Consider the following 18,456-nt stretch of genomic DNA (forward strand, 5'->3'; position numbering starts at 1 on the left):
AAGGGATCACCAATTTAGTATTGGAGGGCAGCGTGGAGGGTAAAAATCGTTGGGGGAGACCAAGAGATGAATACACTAAGCAGATTCAGAAGGATGTAGGTTGCAGTAGGTACTGGGAGATGAAGAAGCTTGCACAGGATAGAGTAGCATGGAGAGCTGCATCAAACCAGTCTCAGGACTGAAGACAACTACAACAACAACAAGTCTATGGTTGTAACGCGGACACCAACTTCGTTTGATCGTCAGCTCGCGCGTCTGTGACGAAGCGAAGGACTACAGTGGCACCAAAAAGTATTGATGCAGACACATTTTCCCATCTAATACAAAATATAGAAATACAAGGAGCATTATTGTATACCATTAATTATGACTTAATAAAGGAAAGAATTTGTATATTAAAATATTTTCCCAGCGCAATAGAAAAGCATATAGTGAATTAAATAAAGGTTTTCTTCTACTGAAAAAATATTGGCACACTGTACGATGTTTGTTATTGTGTCTGAAAGACACACTGCGCGTACCTGATTTGTGCAATCGGAGTTGACAAATGGTTCAGTCGCTTGCCTGGGGTCAGAACACTTGCGCGGAGTGACACTGGCAAGGAGGCGTAGACTCAGGCCGGGCTAAGGCCGGTATTTAACTATCATATTGCTTTGACAAATAAAAATGATCAAATATTCGCAAAATTTCTTTGACAAAGATCTTTGACGTGGCGCTTAAAGGGGTCGTCATATTTTTCGCCACATTTCGATATGGCGAACAACAACTTGTTACTATGCGTTGCAGTTGCCATTAGCACAATTGCACTGTGTTTGTATTTGGAAAAAAAGGAAACATACTTGGATAAAGCCATAGGTATTACGTCAAGATAATAATAGCATTCAGCAAAATTTGTTGCGAGAGCTGCAAGAGGATGACGTCAAGTCTTAGACATAAATTACTTACGAATGGATGAGAGTGTATTTCAGTAGTTACTCAGTAAAGTGCCTTCTCGTATTACAAAACAGAATACTCTCTTGAGAAATGCTATATGTGCAGAGGCCAGGCAAACTGTGACACTGTGGGTTCTTGATACAGGAGAGAGCTACTCTAGTTTACAACACAGCACTCGAATATTACATTGCACATTAAATAAAATAATTCCAGAAACGTGTGACGCGATTTATCAAGCACTGAAGAGGGAATATTGAAGGTAAAGAAATGTCTCGTACGCTATATGGGGGATAAGAACTATTTTCATTTTTGAATAATTTAATTAATGGAATAAGTGTTCCAACTGCTACACTAGAAGTACGAAGCGCTTTTTGACTTGTGGCATCCAGAGTTCAAAGATAGACAAAGTAGAATGGAAAACTAGAAAATAATTTTTTGTTTTAGAGTGTGACCACATCGTCTATTCCGGCTTGCTGGAAAGCTGCCTGGATTTTCCCATGTGTAGAAGTGGATAGCTGTAGCGCTGATTGTGGACATGAAGTCGCCTGCAGTATACTCCATCTGCTCATCAACACACAATTAATAGAGCACGCAATTTTCCCCTTGCTCACTCACTCCCCCCTTACTAGTCGAAGCATGTCTATAAAAAAAAAAAAAAAAAAAAAAAAAAAAAAAAAAGGTCGAAGGAACACACCAACCTTAAAGCCATGTTTGCAAACATACTACAGCTGTAGCGATGCCAGCGCTCCAAGCGGTTACATTTCACATTGCGCGTGAACAGAAGACAAACGATTTTCGTGATCAAATGCACGGCGAGGCTCTAGAGTTGATCATATTTATTTGACGCCAGGCGAGATCTGACGAAGTTCCGTGTTACACCATCAAATGTCTTTGACATAAATATTTACCACATCAACTTGGACAAAAAAAATGGTAGTGTAATATCGGCCTAACCGGCTTTTCACAGGTACAGGCCCACTAAGAAGGCTAGCGGTTTATGACAGCTTGCAAAGCCGCGAAAATTTACACTGAGGAAACAGAAGTCTACGAGATTAATTTTGCTATGAAACTAATCATGCAAACGTCACAGTGTAGCTGTATGCATGCTAACTGCAGCCGAGTTTCCACACTGTCAACACAACTTGGAAATCAGTGAAACTGTGCTACCCTTTGCAAGTTGAAAAGCAGTATGGTATCTTGAGCTAACTGCAGTTTCATTCGCTGAGTGTTCCTCTTGAAAACAGAAATGTAGTTTCGCAGTGAAAATATTATGAGCATTATTGAATCGTTAATTTCTCTGCTCACTTATGTTGAATATTTTCCCCAGTCATATCACTTTAAAGCATCTCTCTCTCTATCTCTCTCTCTCTCTCTCTCTGTCTCTTTTTCACATCGGTTTCTCGCTGCTGATCTTCCAAATGACCACAAGCTTTGGCATGGAATGTTGTTGTAAACTGAATATTTTCATTGTGTTCAAAGTTTTGAAGTCCATTAATAGAACAGTAAGTATATCAAGACACCATCACATATAATAAACATGTAGACCAGATATGCTGCATTGATATGTTGACGCTGGTGTGCCTGACCGCTTTGAAGTTCCCAGAATGAGATTTTCACTCTGCAGCGGAGTGTGCGCTGATATGAAACTTCCTGGCAGATTAAAACTGTGTGCCAGACCGAGACTCGAACTCTGGACCTTTGCCTTTCGCGGGCAAGTGCTCTACCATCTGAGCTACTGAAGCACGACTCACGCGCGGTCTCACAGCTTTACTTCTGCCAGTATCTCGTCTCCTACCTTCCAAACTTTACAGAAGCTCTCATGCGAACCTTGCTAGTTCCCTGATCTTGAAATTACAAGAAGAAGCCTCTTATAAGCAAGAAGGAAAAATGTTATGGAGCTGGTGAACTTTAATGGGTATGTGTCTCGTAGTAACATTTTTCAAACTTCTTATCATAAATATTAAACAGTCTGAACGAAATTTTTGCAGAACGTAGTCTTGATGTGTTTGCATACTTCTATGCATTAATATTATCGAACATGTAATTTGTTTATTTTATTATCACATTTATGTACTGATAATTAAAGAAAATTAAAGGCTGAAATATTAAATAAACACTGAAAACAGATTATTAATATTTCTCATACAATCAATACAGAGAACCGTTGAAATATGTCTTGTGAGTGTACCTATACTATCTGGCATGTGAAAACAGTGGCGTGAGTACAAAAAGTTGGGGGTCCGCCGCTCGTGGTCTCGCGGTAGCGTTCTCGCTTCAGGAGCACGGGGTCCCGGGTTCGATTCCCGGCGGGGTCAGGGATTTTCACCTGCCTCGAGATGACTGGGTGTTTGTGTTGTCCTTATCATTTCATCATCATCCAGGAAAGTGGCGAAATTGGACTGAGCAAAAGTTGGGAAATTGTACGGGCGCTGATAACCACGCAGTTGAGCGCCCCACAAACCAAACATCATCATCAAAAAGTTGGTTTTCAAGAATACCATTAAAATCTTATTCAAAATTCAAAATTCGAAAACTAATGAACTTGGGTATTACTATATCTTTACATAATAGACACGATTTTAAAATTTGTTTGCTATCGACAAAATAAAAGAATAGTTAAATTTTTGGATGAGTCTTCCCGTAAGCACTGCGCAGTATACAGGGTGTTACAAAAAGGTACGGCCAAACTTTCAGGGAACATTCCTCACACACAAATAAAGAAAAGATGTTATGTGGACATGTGTCCGGAAACACTTAATTTCCATGTTAGAGCTCATTTTAGTTTCGTCGTCCACGTACGCTCAATGGAGCACGTTATCATGATTTCATACGGGATACTCTACCTGTGCTGCTAGAACTTGTGCCTTTACAAGTACGACATAACATGTGGTTCATGCCGATGGAGCTCCTGCACATTTCAGTCCAAGTGTTCGTACGCTTCTCAACAACAGATTCGGTGACCTATGGATTGGTAGAGGCGGACCAATTCCATGGCCTCCACGCTCTCCTGACCTCAACCCTCTTGACTTTCATTTATGGGGGCATCAGGGATTCCATGCAACGGAGAGTGGATGCATGTGTCCTCGCTAACGGAGGACATTTTGAACATTTCCTGTAACAAAGTGTTTGAAGTCACGCTGGTACGTTCTGTTGCTGTGTGTATCCATTCCATGATTAATGTGATTTGAAGAGAAGTAATAAAATGAGCTCTAATATGGAAAGTAAGCGTTTCCGGACACATGTCCGCATAACATATTTTCTTTCTTTGTGTGTGAGGAATGTTTCCTGAAAGTTTGGCCGTACCTTTTTTGTAACACCCTGTATACTGTATGTTCGTATCAAAGGCTTCACCGCCGGCCGCGGTGGTCTAGCGGTTCTAGGCGCGCAGTCCGGAACCGCGCGACTGCTACGGTCGCAGGTTCGAATCCTGCCTCGGGCATGGATGTGTATGATGTCCTTAGGTTAGTTAGGTTTAAGTAGTTCTAAGTTCTGGGGGACTGATGACCACAGCTGTTAAGTCCCATAGGGCTCAGAGCCATTTTTTAAAGCTTCACCGAACCTAATTATGGTCATTCCTCTGGAGGCAGCATAATGTTTTCACTTCTGCGCTACCAGTTCGCCGTGCTGTGATGCGTGAGGGTCTGATCCTATTATTTACCGCGAGCGCTCACAACTCAGGCGGCGAGTGAGCGTGAGAGCTCTTGCTCCCTAGCCACATCCTCAACAGGCCTAGTGTTGTCTACCACACGTGTTACTTGGAATTAGTTTTAACACATGCTGAAAAGTTGCAAAATTCGGACCAATCACTTTTTATGATAATTTATTTTGTGTTTACCAGTTTCATGTTGCTTTGCTCATCTTCTAACGCAGGAAGAAGGTATGTATTTAATTATATATCATTTACCTGCATTTCCGCTGGAAAGATGTTATATTCGGTGTCCGTCCATAAGGATTTTGATTCTAAGGACCTATGAAGGCGAATGCTGCGAATATTCCCTGGGAAAGGCTTGACCTTTGAAATAGTCTTCACTAGGGAATATTTTACAAATTTCAAGAGACGTTTAGCCGACTTTGTGTCGTCAATTAAATGTATAAATTTTACAATATTTACAAGATTGACAGTGATTAAATTTAACTACTTTTCAGAATTTACAAATTTTTCAGTGAATCTGACAGTTTCTTTGTCATTGTAACTTCTGTGCGTAGGCCACACAAGTCAGAAAAGATTTAAAGTTTCCCTCAGTTTGGAGTTCCTTTAAATCCTTTGCTGCCGTTTCGTCAGTCTTAATTGCTGACTTTTTCCTCTTTTTTTTCTTTCCCATTAAAGTTTAAAATAAGTCGGTCAAACTGGTGGCCGTGGTACTCTGCACATTCTCGAAGATTTTTCACTAATGAGTAAACATTCGGATGAACTTTTGATAATAATGTATATATTCTTCAGTTCCGCCGTTCTGAGGCGTTATTCGTGCGATGGTGCCTTCCACTGCAGTTTTACATCTCTCTTGCATATGTTTGTTACCGAGACACTGGTCCAAAAAATAGTCATAAAGGTCCTGAAGGCTTCTGGTATCCAGGCGTGCTCTCTTGAATACACAGCCAACCATCGTCCAACATTTCAGTGAAGATGTGCTAGAGCAGAACACAGTGTATTTCCTCGTTTTCCTTATAGGCTGAACGAGGTCGCAACACTGAACTTGTTTCGTCATATATTGATTAAACAGTAATCTCTGTTCCAGGAAACAAACTGTTAGCTGCTTCGACGATAGAAATTTCGGAGTCCATCATCAGAGCTGAAGGGTTCCATCCAAGCACGTTAGTTTTAATAGCTTTACAAATTTTCACATGTTTCTTGCTTTTTATTTGGCTGCAAAGCGTAAACAACTGGTGTGATGTTTGTTTTCTCCCAAGAACTATTAAGGTCGACGAGCAGTATAAACAACTGTCCAAACTGCTTGTTGCCGGCCGCTGTGGCCGAGCAGTTCTAGGCGCTTCAGTCTGGAACCACGCGAACGCTGCGGTCGCAGGTTCGAATCCTTCTTCGGGCATGGATGTGTATGATGTCCTTAGGTTAGATAGGTTTAAGTAGTTCTAAGTTCTAGGGGACTGATGACCTCAGATTTTAAGTCCCATAGTGCTCAGAGCCATTTGAACCAAACTGCTTGTTTGAACCCTTGAACGTTCGGTCCAGAAAGTATGATTCGCAGTTTGATAAACACGCTTTTCCCTCTCGCTGGCAAACGCCAGTATTCTGTCATTCGGTCCCCTGTTATTATCTGCAAGTAAAAAATTGCTACCATTATTCATCGGTAAATAATTTTCTTGGGTGAATTTTCCTGCAGAATCGGTGGGATTCTGTGCAGTTCCCACGCATTTTCGCCTAACGCAATGTAACGATTGTTTCGTACTTTTGTATGATGGTGACGATGTTTCTAAGTCGTAAACTCGATTGAATAGCTGCCCTACTTCTTCTATGTAAGCCGATGAAATTGTAGCGTCTGTTACTTTTACCCACTTCTTTGCGCTGACAATATGTTTTCGCACTTCTTTTGCTGCTTCATCTGGAATACGAAAGTGGCTAACTAAAACTGTATTATTTGTTGTGGAAAGTCTTCCTCTGCATTTATTCTTTTTAAAGTTCACACAACGCCAATACGTCACTTCTTGTTTGTTCATATAGTCCGCTGTATACTGACGCCCGTTGTAAATCAGCAAAGGCTTCCCTTCGGTGACCTCGGTGAATTCAGTTATCTTAGCATTAAAATACGAAACACAAAATGCCAGTCAGAGGTCAACTGCAGTGCTGTACTCTGGGAGAAAGCCACGTGCACTACTAACTGGTGCGGGGACAGGAAAATTTGTGCAGGAAATGAGCTTTGGCCTTTCCAGAGTACGTCGCAGGTATCGGCAGACAGACCAGTGTATCGTACTTCTAGTACACCCTGTCTACTATTTACAGTTTTCTGGGCTCTGTGCAAATATCAGCACATTCCCTCTACATACAAGTGTCACTCCGCGAAAGCGTCACAAACTCGCTTACCTGACGGCCAGTGCAAGGAGGAGCATTCCGTGTCGTTCCGTAACAAAGCGGTTTTATTCCTTTCGCAGCGGAAAAGCTACAATGCAACTGGTAAAAAACTTTCTGTTAATTATACAACAGTGCGGGCAATCATCAGAAAGTTTCAAGAGAGTGGTACAACAGACAATAAACGCAGATACGGAAGTCGAAGAGCTGTTACATGTGCGAAACTTCGGAGGATAGTTCGTGCTGCACAAAAAGAGACTTTTAAAAGTGCACGGTCGTTTTTATCGAACATCCAGTCAACGTCCAATAAAAAGGTCGGTGCTCAAACTATTAGCAATGTTTTGAACGCAGCTGATATTCATGGCCGCTCGCAGTTCGCCAAAGATTATGACAATAAACTGATTGAATTTCCGAATATTGTGCTGTTTTCTGACGGATCCAAATTTAACTTACTTGGATCTGACGGAAAGGAAAAAATGTGGCGAGACCAAATACAGAGCTACAATCAAAACATGTCCTAACTACATTTTCTGGGGGAGGAAGTACATTGGTTTGGGGTTGCGTGGCAGTTTCTGGTGTTGGTGACTTGTCAGTTATTGAAGGTGTTATATATCATCGTAAATATATCCACGTGTTGCGAGGCCACCTACGTAGCAGTGCATAGAAACTGTATCTCGATGGCGTCTTTTACTTCCAACAACACAACGAGCCTAAACATACGGCTCTGAGAAACCGGGAGTGGTTATTATACAATGTTCCAAGAAAGGATTTTCACTGCATCACAGAGCCCTGATCTTCGCCCAATAGAATATCTTTGGGGGCACTTGGATACAAAATTTCGAAAACGCCGTTCCACAGGGAAGTGGGAGTTTCACACGGTGGTCGAAGACCTCATCAGATACTACACGTAGCTTCGTTCATTCCATGCCAAGACGTCTACAAGCTGTCACCAATACCAACGGTATGCACACAGGGTACTAGAACAGAGTTACGTGAATTAGAGAGACTTTAACTTCATTTTTGTGTAGCTATGCCAATACTTTTTGGATCGGTAGAGAAATGATTTATTTTTGTAAACTAATTTTTTTTGAGAAACTGGTTATACTACAAGAACCTTATTATTACTAATGTATATTTAAATAAATATAACAGCATCTTGGCATTACTTTATTTGTTTGTAATGTATAGAGGTGTAATATTAGGTGTGCCAATGTACCTCTCCACTTGTACACATGTCGAAGATATTTGATTGTGCAGTTCACAGTAATTTCCCAGAGAAGCTAAACTTGCTGGTAAATGGTTTCCATCCCGTATAGCTAAAAGTGTGCAGAGTGTTATATTAAGAAACTCAGAGAAAGTACACAATGAAAACAGCCTCTTCAGAGTGGAGAATAATCGTTACAGCTGCGCCATAGGGACAGATATTGGGTCCACTCTTCTTCTTTTGCACATAAATGATCTTTCATCATGCATCCAAGAAGCAGAAACAGTTCTCTTTGCACACTATGCATGTATTATGTCTACTGCAGAAACTTCAACACTTGGAAACGTAGATAGTATTTTCCTTAGAAATAAATAACTGGTGCTCTGCAAATGGAATGACAGTGAAATTACATAAAATACGATACATACAATTGAGTACTGCATAAGGTCTGATCACGCCATCATATACAGTCGAATGAATGAAACAGAATGGTCTAAAGTGCTAGGTGTTTATACAGTGTGTTTCGGAATGACGTTTTAAACATTTGGGTACAGGTTCCTTACACCAAACAAGGAATAAATCGAATACTAGAATTGAGTTACGTGAATTATAGAGATTTTAACTTCATTTTTGTGTAGCTATGCCAACACTTTTTTGACCTGTAGAGAACGCATACCTTACGGGCTACGAGCACTAGTTCATCTTCGATACTATGAAACATATGTCATCTACTGCAATTTCTTTGCTTTCCATATTCAGGGAGAAGGTAGTATGAAAAAACGACCAGTAAATATAGTCACCAGAGCGCATACCTTAGGAACTATGAGCGCTTGTTCAGTAGAAGAGCTGGGTTTCACAGTAGCGAAGATGAACAAATGATCATAGCTCTTAACGTGTGCACTTCAGAGCCCATGTTTACTGGACTTTATTTTCTTGTTTCAGTGTAAGGAACCTGTCCCCAATTTTTAAGACGTTATTCTGAAACATCATGTATAGATAACACGCCCAATTGGAAGTCACATGTTACAGATCTTTTTAAACGTCTAATCTCTGCAAGTTTTGCATTGTGATGATGTCTGCTTTCCGAGACGAAAATGTAAGAGTTTACTTACTTTTCCCATCGTCATTGACTAACGTCTTGTGGCACAACGTTCTGTAGTAACTCATCGCTGAGGTAAGCACTGTTTGTTTCATAGAGCTGTGTAGTAAGGATAATACGTGGTGTCCACTCTAGGACCTGTTGTAGAAAGCTCTTTAAACATTGGGTGTACTGACAATAGTCCTACAGTTCACCGACTCCTATATGAAATTTGTTGGCAACAGCCATCACTGTTTGAAAACAACAGTAACATTTATGAATATAATACTAGAAAGAGAAATGATGTGCACTATCCACTTCTAACTTAAAGGGGAACAGAAGGAGTGAAGTATTCAGCCATAAAAATCTTTAACCATATATCCAGCAATGTAAAGAATTTAGTAGATATAAATAGGAAACCCAAGTATCTGACCCATACGTAAGCCATCAACTGCCAATCCGTAATTTGTAGCCGGCTGGAGTGGCCGTGCGGTTCTAAGCTCTACAGTCTGGAACCGAGCGACCGCTACGGTCACAGGTTCGAATCCTGCCTCGGGCATGGATATGTGTGATGTCCTTAGGTTAGTTAGGTTTAATTAGTTCTAAGTTGTAGGCGACTGATGACCTTAGAAGTTAAGTCGCATAGTGCTCAGAGCCATTTGAACCGTAATTTGTAAGAAGACTATGAAATGGTTCAAATGGCTCTGAGCACTATGTGACTTAACTTCTGAGGTCATCAGTCGCCTAGAACTTAGAACTAATTAAACCTAACTAACCTAAGGACATCACACACATCCATGCCCGAGGCAGGATTCGAACCTTCGACCGTAGCGGTCGTTCGGTTCCGGACTGTAGCGCCTAGAACCGCACGGCCACTCCGGCCGGCAACAAGACTATCCGTTTTGCCGCCTATTCCTGTATAATCACAAACATCTCGCCTCGTTGTGCTGTCTAAGATTACCAAAAATGTTTTCCGCAAGTGCTGCCGCGTGCCTGTCTCCGTCCAGAAGTCGAAATCGACATCTGCCCATCAAGTTCCCATCCAGAAATGGTTCAAATGTCTCTAAGTACTATGGGACTTAACATCTGATGTCATCAGTCCCCTAGACTTAGAAACTAATTAAACCTAACTAACCTAAGGACATCACACACATCCATGCCCGAGGCAGGATTCGAACCTGCGACCGTAGCAGCAGCGCGGTTCCGGTCTGAAGCGCCTAGAGCCGCTCGGTCACAGTGGCCGGCTCCCATCCAGAAGTGTCCTTTATTTCTCGCCAGTCCATGTCCAGAAATGAACTGTCCTAAAACTATGCTCCTCTGAGTACGCTGTGGAGAAACTGCCAAAGATTGCTTGTTCGTCAATCTGAAGAATTGTTAGAAACACTGCCGATGAGAGGTCACGTAGCAAATATAGCACTCTCTCTTCCGAAAAGTTTATTCTTACTAGAGCCAATCTCTTAATTTTTCACTTTAAACAAACTTGTAACAATTTTGTAGGAGACCCCCACATTGGAAAAAAGTGGTGGCTCGTACCAATGCTAGAAAACTCACGCTTCCTCACCTTAGGAATGCGACACTCGTTCTCTCACTCTGTCTAATTTTTAAGGTACCGAGAAATCAACGTGTGTTCGGCTTTGTGCAGCAGAGCTCAGGTCAGGGTCATTAACCTCTGAGTCATTGAGTCTGGTGGTGAAATTTCAAAGCGGACCTCTAACTTGTGCGTGTGTGCACCCCTACACCCCTCGCAAGATATTATCTGCAGACTGGACCACCGGGATGCTGCTCTTCTCTGACCAGCATTGTGTTTTGATATCATTTGATAGGAGTGGTGCTGTTTTATTATAGAAATAGATATGACTGACATCGTCAAGTACTCCTTGATACTAATAACGAATTTCACTTGTATGTTAGGTAGTCGGATTTGATGTAGCGTGTTACGGTATATTGATAATTGTTACATTTTGTACCATTTGACTGCAACTGAATGAAACACATTTTTCGTGCCATACGAGTTTCGCCTTTATTCTGTGCAACGAATCTTCAGTGGCAGGTTGCGTGGACTTTTTTTTACATATTACGCTTCTGTTCCATTTTTTGTGCCGTTCCTCTTCTTATAAATGCCATAAGCGGTTTTCTCCCACATTTCACAGCACTAGGAACTGAACACTTGTTTTGATGCAATGTTTTGGTTTGTGTTGCCGACAGTCGGCACTTTGCATATCTCGAACTGCACAGCAGAGAGGTATAAAATTACACACAGAGATAAGCACAATAAAGCAAACGAGTGCGAGAATGTTAAACAGCTTGCAGCATGACATTCGGTCAGAAGGCCAGGTGAGTGCTCCATAGGGACTCTGGGCCCCTCTGTACAACAGGATATGGTCAGTTGCGATTGCTTCGCCGAGACTCAGCAAATACACCAGCCAGATGCAACATGCAAACCCAGCACACAAATTAATTGGGAATGTTTATTAAGGTGGAGCTGTAACATATGCAGTCATCACGTGTGTTTCATTTGTATATCAAATTCCAGATTATACTAACAAGAAAAAGGGAAAAAATCTAGCTGTCACTTGATTTAGTAACTGGTGTACGTAATTGAAATGAAAACGTTGGGCTGGCTTCAGCATGACGCGTTTCGCCTTTTTTTGTATGTCCATCCTTTTAGCAGGACGTCTCTGGGACGACGGCCGTTTACTATAGTGGCAAAAAATAAAAACACCTACAGCCGTTCTTATGATTTTATTTTGTTTTGTCGCTACCAGTTTCGACGCTTCATTGCGTCGTCTTCAGGCTGTTTTGATGCGGTACAGGTTGATACGATCCCCATGCATAACCAATCAGTTGCCAGCATTACTGAATTCGCAGATAATGTGTCAGCACTCGAGCCATCAACTGTCAACTCCAGTGTTGACAGTTGATGGTTGGAGTGCTGACACATTATCTGCGAATCCAGTAATGCTGGCAACTGATGGGTTGTGCATGGGGATCGTATCAACCTGTATCGCATCAAAACAGCCTCAAGACGACGCAATGAAGCGTCGAAACTGGTAGCGACAAAAAAAAAAAAAAATCATAAGGACGGCTGTAAGTGTTTTTATTTTTTGTCACGTTTCACCTTTACTCTGTATCGTGCAGGGTCAGCGTGTTAATGATTGGTTTTGGCAATGTTAGTGATACAGGATGGCTGGATGCCCCTTCTATCACCAGCCGTTCCCCCAGCCAACGGGACGGAAGTTGTGTACCCCACCTGCCTGCTTCTAGTGTTATCCCATGTAAAAGTAATTGCATAGCTCAGATGGGACATGGGTGCCAGCTCGGCGTTCACCTGGTGAGAAGTGGAAAACCGCCTATAAATCACACTCAAGATGGCCAGGACACCGGTCCTCGGCGTTAATCCGCCGGGCAGATTCGATCCGGGGTCGGCGGACTTTCCCGAGTCCCGGAAGTGTCGTGTTGACGCGCATGTTTATCTGGGCGAATTACTTTTCTCATTGCAGTTCCGAATTAGATTATTCAAACCTATATCTACATAGATACTCCACAAGCCACCGTACAGTGCGTGGCGGAGGGTATCCTGTGCCACTACTAGGCATTTCCTTTCCTGTTCCATTCGCAAATAGAGCGAGGATAAAAACGACTGTCTATATGCCTCCGTAGGAATTCGTGGCGGTCCGAATCAAAGTAATCAGAAGACTGACGACCCAAAGAAAAAAGAACCCTAATTTCTCGTATCTTCGTGGTCCCTACGCGCAGTGTATGTTGGCGGCAGCAGAATCGTTCGGTAATCAGCTTCAAATGCCGGTTCTCTATATTTTCTCGAAAAAACTTCGCTTCCCTCCAGGGATTGCCATCTGAGTTCCCGAAACAGCTCCGTAGCACGTAATTGTTGTTCGAACCTACCGGTAACAAATGTAGCAGCCCGCCTATGAACTGCTTCAATGTCTTCCTTCAATCCCGCCTGGTACGGTTCCCAAACACTCTAGCAGTACTCTAGAACCAGCGCCCTAATGCAGTCTCCTTTACAGATGAACCACTCATTCCTAAAACTCTCCCAATAAACCGAAGCCGACCATTTGCCCTCCCTACCACAGTTCTCACATGCTCGTTCAATCTCATATCGCTTTGCAATGCTACGCCCAGATATTCAAACGACGTGACTGCGTCAAGCAGGGCACCCGAACATTACAGATTTTATTTTCCTACTCATCCGCGTCAACTTACATTTTTACACATTTAGGGCTTTCATCACACCAACTAGAATTTTTGTTTAAGTCCTCTCGTATCTCCCCACAGTCACTCGACTTCGATACCTTACCGTACACCACGGCGTCATCACCAAACAACTGCATACTGCTGCCTACCCTGTCCGCCTTAGACATAATTCTATTTATTGTAATTTAATTGATGATCGCTCGTATCTGGCTCAGGTTCATGATAATAAAGGTGAAATTCAGCAACTAAACAATACAAAGATTTTGGTATCACAAAGTGATTTATAGCGAGAATTCCTAAATTATTACAAGACACAAATATTGAATGGGGTATAAATAAGGGCAATGTAACTTGAGTAACGAGATGTTGGCTGAATTCGCGTACAGGAGTGGTATGAACTATCATGTTACAGAGCCCTACAAACTTCGTGAGTGACAATACTCCTGAGACTATTACGAACAATATCGATCGGGAATGAGACCCCTTGATACAGGTCATACATGCAAGCCGTTGCTGTGTATGGCGACAAGGTAACATCGTAAGCTGGGAGGGGTCAAATGAATTAGAAAAGTCCCTACTGGGCCGGTGCTGCAAATATATTACCGCCTACAAGACTGGCCGTGAGCCGACGACTCGGAGCACAGGAATGATGCAGCTGCTCTCAGAGGCGGTCCGCGCTCGGGAATAAAGACCTGACCAAAATAGCGTAGGCGCGAAGCGACAAACAATACCGAATTTTGTCACCAAGTGTTAATATACAGGTCCTGCCCGTGGCAGTAGCACTTCTGACTCTTGCGATCACCTTCACTCTGGTTGACCAGAAGTGAAGTGGCGGCCCAGAAGAGAAACACGACCGATCTCTCCGGCTGTCTAGAAGCGAATCTCCAAACTCCTCACTTCGCCTTTACACACAAAGATTCGTGTCTTGTCCCTACCGTACGGGAAAATCTCCAATAGCGGGAGGACACAGAGACAGCTGTCAATCATACTCTTAGATTCTGCCGCTCTTTTCCCCTCCAAACCAACAAACAAATTTTTCTCCTGTGATGACCCGTCCCGCCAAATACGGAGTGCGCTCTTTTGCGTCAGTACACGTCATACCGGTCCACCAATCAGATGGCGTTTTTCAGTCCATGTGCGGGAAAGCATGAGCCTGGAACTGCCTCTGGCGCATGGACGGCAGTGGTCTACTCGGGCGCCGTACTGTCAGTCAACCCCCCGTGGCCACAGACATTAAAATTCTCTGAACCGACGCGGACAATGCAGCAGTCCGGCGTCGTCTGGTAGGCGAGCAGCGAGCCCCAGTGCTGTAAAACGATTTGTGAGGCAAAGGCCCTGACGCTGCCTATGTCACATACACCCTGCTCGCATTGCTACAAATGCCCGGCATCCCCCGTGGTGCAATCAGTGGCCGTACTCTGCTCTTGTCGCTCAGGTAGCTGTGCCACCACACATCGTCTCACACCTAATAAAGTGGTGCGCAGAAAATCGGAACTCTCTTCCAAATTTCGTTACTCCAATGACTTTAATTGATCATCACCACTCCGAAACTTAATGATAAACAGCTGAATCAAGGCAAAAAAAAAGAAAAAAAAATGGAATGGGACAAGCCACGAGAGCTTGGCGTCTTTCAGTTCTGCTTTATCGGCCCTAAACTTCAAACTTTCCCTAAATGCTTCACACACACACACACACACACACACACACACACACACACACACGCGGAAAGGCCTTAGCAAACGTTTCATCCAGCCCTTACAAAGAAAGAGTTCTAAATTTTTCAACATATGTTGTTGTTGTTGTGGTCTTCAGTCCTGAGACTGGTTTGATGCAGCTCTCCATGCTACTCTATCCTGTGCAAGCTTCCTCATTTCCCAGTTCCTACTGCAACCTACATCCTTCTGAATCTGCTTAGTGTATTCATCTCTTGGTCTCCTTCTACGATTTTTACCCTCCAAGCTGCCCTCCAGTACTAAATTGGTGATCCCTTGATGCCTCAGAATATGTCCTACCAACCGATCCCTTCTTCTAGTCAAGTTGTACCACAAACCCTTCGTCTCCCCGACTCTATTCAATACCTCCTCATTAGTTATGTGATCTACCCATCTAATCTTCAGCATTCTTCTGTAGCACCGCATTTCGAAAGCTTCTATTCTCTTCTTGTCCAAACTATTTATCATCCATGTTTCACTTCCATACATGGCTACACTCTATACAAGTACTTTCAGAAACGACTTCCTGACACTTAAATCTATACTCGATGTTAACAAATTTCTCTTCTTCAGAAACGCTTTCCTTGCCATTGCCAGTCTACATTTTATATCCTCTCTACTTCGACCATCATCAGTTATTTTACTCCCCAAATAGCAAAACTCCTTTACTACTTTAAGTGTCTCATTTCCTAATCTAATTCCCTCAGCATCACCCGACTTAATTCGACTACATTCCATTATCCTCGTTTTGCTTTTGTTGATGTTCATCTTATATCCTCCTTTCAAGACCCTATCCATTCCGTTCAGCTGCTCTTCCAAGTCCTTTGCTGTCTCTGACAGAATTACAATGTCATCGGCGAACCTCAAAGTTTTTATTTCTTCTCCATGGATTTTAATTCCTACTCCGAATTTTTCTTTTGTTTCCTTTACTGCTTGCTCAATATACAGTTTGAATAACATCGGAGACAGGCTTCAACCCCGTCTCACTCCCTTCCCAACCACTGCTTCCCTTTCATGTCCCTCGACTCTTATAACTACCATCTGGTTTCTGCACAAATTGTAAATAGCCTTGAGCTCTCTGTATTTTACCCCTGCCACCTTTAGAATTTGAAAGAGAATATTTCAGTCTACATTGTCAAAAGCTTTCTCTAAGTCTACAAATGCTAGAAACGTAGGTTTGCCTTTCAACAGATATAAAATACAATCACAGATTCAAATAAAAGGAAAAATTACGGATCCAATGAACACAATCAAGAATCGATTGCTTGGATATTAAACAACACAGAAAACTTAATAATTTTCCTATAAAATCATTTTTTCTCGGGTTTCTGGGCCCATCGACGTATTACTGAAGTGTATTACCACTGGATGATACTGTCGGAATAATTTTGGTACCCAGCAAGCAAATTATTAAAATAGAGTCCCTAGACGGCGGCGAGCGTTAAAGGAAAAAAAGCTGTTCAGTTCAAATTGGCCTCATGGCCTTGTTGACACGGTGAAGTACCATTCTTATAGGTTTGCTCGAGTGGTGCCACTTCGGAATGGCCAACCTAAGAACGCGGAAGTCACCGTTGCCCCACCATGTGAACATCTGTAGTAGAGGGGAGCGCAGTTTCTCCTCTAGAGATGGCTGTGACGGCTATGACTTGTTAGTAGTACACACCACTGAGGCAATAAAACTAACAGAGACACGCTCTTCTGCAACTCTAATGTAGGCTGTCGTTAGTGACGTTTTAATTTGGATCGTCCGTGAAAATTGTCCACTCTTCGCCTTCGTGGTCTCTGCTGGGGACACTTCCAATGATGTGTCTGGATGTTTGCAGAGGAATGGCAGCCAATTCCTCTTTAGGAGCCGAAAAAAGATAAGATCTGGAGTGAAGTCGACGTCCTAACTCATCCCAAAGCTATTCCCCTGTGTTGAGGTTGGGATTCTGGGCAGGCCAGCACTTTTCAGGAATGTTGTTACCCATAAACATTGCCTCAGAGGTGCTACTTTATGGCAGGATGAATTGTCATGTTGTTACAAACAGTCAATGTATCAGAACTGTTCCTCTACTGTACGCTGCACACATTGATGTAAAATATGTTCATATCCTTCCGCAATTAGCGTTTTCAGAAGTGCAGTAAGGGGACCTCAACCTAACAGTGAAAAACACACTCACAGTATAACACTACCTCCACCATACTAGGACGGCCGGAGTGGCCGTGCGGTTCTAGGCGCTGCAGTCTGGAGCCGAGCTACCGCTACGGTCGCAGGTTCGAATCCTGCCTCGGGCATGGATGTGTGTGATGTCCTTAGGTTAGTTAGGTTTAAGTAGTTCTAAGTTCTAGGCGACTGATGACCTCAGAAGTTAAGTCGCATAGTGCTCAGAGCCATTTGAACCATTTGAACCACCATACTTCACCTTTGCCACTACGCTTAGTAGAAGGTAACGTTCTCAAGGCATTAACCAAAACTAAACTTTTTCATTGAATTGCCAAGTGGTATATCAGTAGGACAGCAGGGTTCTTTATAGACTTAAAGTGACACGATTTAAAAATAAGTGATTCAAAGCGGACGGTTTAAAGGTACAATAGTAGACATGAAGGGCAGGCACGACTCGAGGTAACGATCTTATCTCAAGGTCCCCGTAAGTGAAGATTGTTATCGGGTTACACTTATAGTGTAAGGTTCCACACTTGTGCTAGTTACGAGGTGTAGTGGGACGCAAAATTAAAGCGTCACCCATCCACCAGTGTCAGCCCAGTTTGCAGGTGAATAGAAGTTTAATTTAGTTTTGTTTATGTATTTCTGTAATATTTTTTGTAATAGCTGTGAATTATCTAAAGTTTTGTATTTTTTGTATGTTTCATGTACGGAGAGGGCGGCGCAACGAACGGAGACAGCATCTTCGCTGCCGCGACCAGAGAGGAAATTGCTGGCCACTATACGTCGCGGGTCGGCAGCCAAAGAGCAACAGAAGATCCTGGAACCGAGTTGTTGCGTCGTGCTTCTAAAAATTGAAAATGAAAATTTGTACTCTTTTTGTATAACAATGACGTCATAGAGAGCTTAATCTTATTGAAAATGTCAGTCCTGTCGTATCAACGTTCAGGTTCAGAACGTCTGTATGTAGGAAGTTAATAAACTGGTGGATGCTATTAAAGTTGAAACACGTGTTCTGAGGATTTATTTATGAAGAATTATGTGAATTGATTAATAGTATATTTGACAAGATTATTGAATTTTGACAGTGGTCATCGCAACTTTGAACCTAAAAAGGTTTATTTAATGTGTGGTTCTAATTTCGAT

Source organism: Schistocerca cancellata, chromosome 4 (assembly GCF_023864275.1).
Source record: "Schistocerca cancellata isolate TAMUIC-IGC-003103 chromosome 4, iqSchCanc2.1, whole genome shotgun sequence".
NCBI lineage: Eukaryota > Metazoa > Arthropoda > Insecta > Orthoptera > Acrididae > Schistocerca > Schistocerca cancellata.